This window comes from Salmo trutta, chromosome 38, assembly GCF_901001165.1.
Source record: "Salmo trutta chromosome 38, fSalTru1.1, whole genome shotgun sequence".
NCBI lineage: Eukaryota > Metazoa > Chordata > Actinopteri > Salmoniformes > Salmonidae > Salmo > Salmo trutta.
The window spans coordinates 34,101,976-34,109,071 of NC_042994.1; the positions used below are offsets into that span (position 1 = coordinate 34,101,976).

A 7,096-nucleotide genomic window follows, 5' to 3' on the forward strand; every position below is an offset into this window, starting at 1 on the left:
CAGTGAACTCACTGGCTTTGAGCTCCAACCCAAAATATAAGCTTGTTTTTACTACATTGTTTGTAAACAATATAGTTGAACCACAAACAAAAAAAAGTCAGTTTGTTTCATAAATAATATTTCATCAATATAATTGTACACAAAAATTGTCAGTTGGTTGCATAAATAATTATGATTACTAAATGTTACATTAATATTAAACATGAAATATAAAACCCAAATGTACACCCCTTTGTTAATATGTATTAGCAATAATTCACTTAATGGTGAGGCATAAAATGTATCTTTTGTCAGGCTGGATGTTTGAAATATGAGGTGATTTGAGTCATGCTTCTTCAGTAGTGGAATAAAGACAATTAGTACTTGAATGTTGTAAATAAATACTGGAGTGATGTAGGATTGTTAATAAAATTGTTCATAGACCGTACATTTAAATTAAGTTGTTTTCAAGCCGTTGAAACAATAACCTGAAAAATGTAAACCAAAACCGAACGTTTTTTGGACGTCGGGCAAAGTCTTCTGTTCAATTACATGTTGCTAGGTGGGATAGCCTGAATGTCAAAACACAGTTTTAACGTGTCCAAATCAATAACCAATATGCAGAAACAGTTTGGGATAAATTGAAAACCTAAACATAAAATGTGCTATATACACAAACACAATAGTAATCATATTACTTGTATTTTTTTTAACTGCACAAGCACCAAAAACGCTGTTGTTTTGACAAGTAGCAATAAATCACTGATATCGATTAGGGGGGAAATCAGGTTGTACGTGCTGTTGAAACTAACAAAACAAAAAAAACACATGGAAATGGGAGATATATTTTACCTCACTGATTAGAGGACAACCTGCAGAAGACAGTCAGCTACATTTTGGAGTGATGCATTTAAAATTTAGGGGTCACTAAACAAAGGAACACAACACTTATTTGTCATGTCACGTTGAAATCAATTGTGCGAGAGGGGGGGTAGATGAAGTTGCACGTCCTGTTAAAACGAACAGCTCAAAAACCACACGGAATCTGGGAATAATGTGTACATCCCTGGTTAGAGGACAATTTGTAGAAAACAGATCGCTACATTTTTTTTCAAGTGGGTCATCAACGCGGTAAGTGTAACGCAACACTTTTTGTTAATCACATAAATAGTAACTCTTTAATTTGACATTGTTGGAAGAGATAGAGACCCTGTCAAAACAAAGATCCTAAACGGTCAAATAAACATGTTTATTGAAATTACATGGTGCCCAAAGAATATATAATAGTACAAGAAAGTGCCTAAATAAAAGGTGAAAAGAACAGTTGGGTCCTCAGGCCATGATCACTGTGAATAGGCACCAGGCTTCTATTTCACTGGTAATTGCATGTCACATGGTCTCAGGCCATGATCACTGTGAATAGGCACCAGGCTTCTATTTCACTGGTAATTGCATGTCACATGGTCTCAGGCCATGATCACTGTGAATAGGCACCAGGCTTCTATTTCACTGGTAATTGCATGTCACATGGTCTCAGATCATGATCACTGTGAATAGGCACCAGGCTTCTATTTCACTGTTAATTGCATGTCACATTATCTCAGGCCATGATCACTGTGAATAGGCACCAGGCTTCTATTTCACTGGTAATTGCATGTCACATGGTCTCAGGCCATGATCACTGTGAATAGGCACCAGGCTTCTATTTCACTGGTAATTGCATGTCACATGATCTCAGATCATGATCACTGTGAATAGGCACCAGGCTTCTATTTCACTGGTAATTGCATGTCACATGATCTCAGATCATGATCACTGTGAATAGGCACCAGGCTTCTATTTCACTGGTAATTGCATGTCACATGATCTCAGATCATGATCACTGTGAATAGGCACCAGGCTTCTATTTCACTGGTAATTGCATGTCACGTGATCTCAGGCCATCGTCATTGTGAATAGGCACCAGGCTTCTATTTCACTGGTAATTGCATGTCACGTGATCTCAGGCCATCATTAGTGTGAATATGCACCAGGCTTCTATTTTGCTGGTAATTGCATGTCACATGATCTCAGATCATGATCAGTGTGAATAGGCACCAGGCTTCTATTTCAATGATAATCACATGTCACATTATCTCAGGCCATCGTCAGTGTGAAAAGGCACCAGGCTTCTATTTCAAATGGTAATTACATGTCACATGACGGGGCAAGAAAACACATCAGAACATCAATAAATCAGTACTTAGTACAACAGAATGCATGCTCTACATTATATATACCAAATATACACAAACCGGACAGAGAAACATCATCATTTATTGCTTATACATGTGAACGGTTTCCCTCTGGAATAAATAAAAAGAGGATGGTGAGAGTAGGGAGCAAGAGACACCACTAGATGGAGGTATGGAACACTGATACGAGGCTCTACACCCGTTACAGAAAACACAAATAATGAGCCTCAAACTCCCTGTGCATTTCTACTGAGAGCATCATCAAGCCATTCTTTAGGGGGGGGGTGAGCCTCAAACTCCCTGTACATTTCTACTGAGAGCATCATCAAGCCAATCTTTAGGGGGGGGGGGGATGAGCCTCAAACTCCCTGTACATTTCTACTGAGAGCATCATCAAGCCATTCTTTAGGGGGGGGGTGAGCCTCAAACTCCCTGTACATTTCTACTGAGAGCATCATCAAGCCAATCTTTAGGGGGGGGGGGGGGGGGTGAGCATCACCAAGCCATTCTTTAGGGGGGGTGAGCCTCAAACTCCCTGTACATTTCTACTGAGAGCATCATCAAGCCAATCTTTAGGGGGGGGGGGGGATGAGCCTCAAACTCCCTGTACATTTCTACTGAGAGCATCATCAAGCCATTCTTTAGGGGGGGGGGGGATGAGCCTCAAACTCCCTGTACATTTCTACTGAGAGCATCATCAAGCCAATCTTTAGGGGGGGGGGGGGATGAGCCTCAAACTCCCTGTACATTTCTACTGAGAGCATCATCAAGCCAATCTTTAGGGGGGGGGGGATGAGCCTCAAACTCCCTGTACATTTCTACTGAGAGCATCATCAAGCCAATCTTTAGGGGGGGGGGGATGAGCCTCAAACTCCCTGTACATTTCTACTGAGAGCATCATCAAGCCATTCTTTAGGGGGGGGGGATGAGCCTCAAACTCCCTGTACATTTCTACTGAGAGCATCATCAAGCCATTCTTTAGGGGGGGATGAGCCTCAAACTCCCTGTACATTTCTACTGAGAGCATCACCAAGCCATTCTTTAGGGGGGGGGGGGGATGAGACTCAAACTCCCTGTACATTTCTACTGAGAGCATCATCAAGCCATTCTTTAGGGGGGGGGGGGGATGAGCCTCAAACTCCCTGTACATTTCTACTGAGAGCATCATCAAGCCATTCTTTAGGGGGCGGGGGAGGGATGAGCCTCAAACTCCCTGTACATTTCTACTGAGAGCATCATCAAGCCATTCTTTAGGGGGGGGGGGGGATGAACCTTTAAACCCCCTGTACATTTTCAGCCTCTGTTTTACTACGACACACAAGAGCTTCAGTCTCAGAAATGTGGGATTGCGCACTAGAAGCGTGTAGGATACAGCTCTCGTCTGTAGGTTTTGTTTACTAAAGTAGTGGACATAAGAAAGACCTGGAGTGAAGGCGCACAAGGAAGGATATCTCACTCAGTATATATATTTTACATTGTGACATTATTAATTAAAATACTCCTACTACAACGGTAAAACATTCTACATTGTGACATCATTAAAATACGCCTTCTACAACATTCTACATTGTGACATCATTAAAATACGCTTTCTACAACATTCTACATTGTGACATCATTAAAATACGCCTTCTACAACATTCTACATTGTGACATCATTAAAATACGCCTTCTACAATATTAAAAACATTCTACATTGTGACATCATTAAAATACGCCTTCTACAATATTAAAAACATTCTACATTGTGACATCATTAAAATACGCCTTCTACAATATTAAAAACATTCTACATTATTTCATTGATATCATGAAACAACTCCTTCATGTATTTTCTGATGTTTAATCAGAGATCTTTTTACCAGAGTATCTCTTCCCACATTGATCACAACTACAATATTTACTTCCTGTGTGTGTTCTCTGGTGTGATATCAGCCAGTCTGGCTGAGTAAAATTCTTCCCACATTGATTTCAACTGTAAGGATTCTCTCCTGTGTGCGTTCTCTGGTGCGTAGTCAGATGGCTAGATGTAGTAAAACGCTTCCCACATTGATCACAGCCGTAAGGTTTCTCTCCTGTGTGTGTTCTCTGGTGTATAGTCAGACTGCTAGATGTAACAAAACTCTTCCCACATTGATCACAGCTGTAAGGTTTCTCTCCCGTGTGTGTTCTCTGGTGTATAGTCAAACGGCTAGATGTAACAAAACACTTCCCACATTGATCACAGCTATGAGATTTCTCTCCTGTGTGTGTTCTCTGGTGTATAGTCAGCTGGCTAGAAGTAACAAAACTCTTCCCACATTGATCACAGCTATAAGGTTTCTCTCCTGTGTGTGTTCTCTGGTGTATAGTCAGGCTGCTTGAGTGAGTAAAACTCTTCCCACATTGATCACAGCTATAAGGCTTCTCTCCTGTGTGTGTTCTCTGGTGTGATTTTAAATGTCCTGACGAAACAAATCTCTTTCCACAGTCAGAGCAGTGGTAAGGTTTCACTCCTGTGTGTGTTCTCTGGTGTGTAGTTAGCCTTCTAGATTCAGTAAAACTCTTCCCACATTGATAACAGCTATAAGGTTTCTCTCCAGTGTGAATTCTCTGGTGTGATTGTAATGTAGATGATTTTGAAAAGGTCTTCCCACAGTCAGAGCAGCTATAAGGTTTCTCTCCAGTGTGAATTCTCTGGTGTGATTGTAATGTAGATGATTTTGAAAAGCTCTTCCCACAGTCAGAGCAGCTATAAGGTTTCTCTCCTGTATGGATTCTCTGATGTATTTTAAGATCTGCTGAAGAGGTGAATCTCTTCTCACAGTCAGAGCAACAGTGAGGTTTCTCTCCAGTGTGTATTCTCATGTGTGCTGTCATGCTGCGTGAGTGAGCAAAACTCTTCCCACATTGATTACAGCTATAAGGCTTATCTCCTGTGTGTGTTCTCTGGTGCAAAGTCAGCAGTCTAGATGTAGTAAAATTCATCCCACATTGATCACAGATATAAGGATTCTCTCCTGTGTGTGTTCTCTGGTGTATAGTCAGACGGCTTGACGAAGTAAAGCTCTTCCCACAATGACAACAGCTATAAGGTTTCTCTCCTGTGTGTGTTCTCTGGTGTGTTTTCAGGCTGCTTGGAACATTAAAACTCTTTCCACAGTCAGAGCAGCTATAAGGTTTCTCTCCTGTGTGGATTCTCTCATGTCTTTTAAGGTCTGCCGAAGAGGTGAGTCTCTTCCCACAGTCAGAGCAGCAATGAGATTTATCCCCTGTGTGAATTCTCTGGTGTAGTTTCAGTGAATCTGATCTTGAGTAACTCTTCCCACAGTCAGCGCAGCAGTGAGGTGTCTTTCCTGTGGGTCTCTGCTGGTGTTTCTTGTGGTGGTCTGATGTGGAGAGACTCTTCCCTGCCTTGTCAGCATCATGATGTTGAGGCTCCCCAGAGGATCCACTATAGTCATGTCTCTCTCCTGTGTGAACAACAAAGTCAGACCGATGGTTAAAGGCCCACAACAGTAGAAATCCACTGTTTATTTTAGCTGAAAGGTGATGCCCGTGATGTACAATTTAAGTCTGTAATGAATGTTTAACTTCTTCGGGCTATGGGGCAGTATTCGGAAGTTTGGATGAATGAGGTGCCCAAAGTAAACTGCCTGTTACTCAGGCCCAGAAGCTAGGATATGCATATAATTGATAGTATTGGATAGAAAACACTCTAAATTTTCCAAAACTGTTAAAATAATGTCTGAGTATAACAGAACTGATATGGCAGGCAAAAACCAGAGGACAATCCATCCAGAATTATTTTTTTTCAGCTCACCTCTGATTACAATGGCTGGGAATGGGAATATAAAAGGAAGTCCTCCCAGATTGCAGTTCCTAGGGCTTCCACTAGATGTCAACAGTCTTTAGAAAGAGTTTTAGGCTTGTTTTTGAAAAATGAGCTAGATTTTGTAGTTTTTCTAAGTGGCTCCCATTTTGGCTGTAGTGATTGTAGCACGTTCCGGTGAGTGCTCGTACTTCGTCATTTATGTCCGGTAATGGTCTCCGGTATTCTCAGTCTTACATTTTATCGTTTATTTACATAATAGGGTACCTGAGGATTGATTAGAAACATTGTTTGACTTGTTTAGAAGTTTATTGGTATCTTACGGGATTAATTTTGTATGCATTTTGAATGAGGGAAACCGGTGGATTACTGAGTCAAGCGTGCCATTGAAACATACTTTTTGGGGATATAAAGAAGGACTTTATCGAACAAAAGGACCATTTATTATGTATCTGGGACCCTTGTGATTGCAACCAGATGAAGATCTTCAAAGGTAAGTGATTTATTTTATCGCTATTTCTGACTTTCGCAACGCATTTGCTTGGTTGGAAAATGTATTGCGCTGTCCTCAGATAATCGCATGGTGTGCTTTCGCTGTAAAGCCTTTTTGAAATCCGACAACGTGGCTGGATGAACAAGAAGTTAAGCTTTTAAATGATGTATGACACTTGTATTTTCATGAATGTTTAATATTACGATTTATGGAACTTGAATTTGGCGCTCTGCGATTTCACCGGATGTTGGCCAGGTGGGACGGTAGCATCCCAATGATTCGCAAGAAGTTAAATGTTTTTACAAACTCATTTGAAAACTGTCTTAAGGACATTCAAGTGAACAACAACAGCCATATTATCTTGTTTTTTTCACAGTAGTATATAGTGGATGATTCTAGAAATAAGTTAATACAGCTGTTAAAACCCTAAGTACTAATTGACCACCGTGGGGGAAAACTCAGGGGAGTTCTCATAAACTTACAGCAAAAATAGCCTCCATTTACAGGTTGCTTATGAGTGCATTTCACACTACCTTTGGATCATAATTGTACAGGCTCGTTTGAATGTCCTGCTTAATA

The 7,096-nt window shown here is 40.8% G+C and overlaps 1 pseudogene; it reads right to left on the reverse strand.

Annotated features, from left to right (window-relative positions):
- Positions 1-537: 537 nt before the first annotated feature.
- Positions 538-6,223, reverse strand: LOC115178624 (zinc finger protein 135-like; annotated as a pseudogene).
- Between the last annotated feature and the right edge of the window lie 873 nt (positions 6,224-7,096).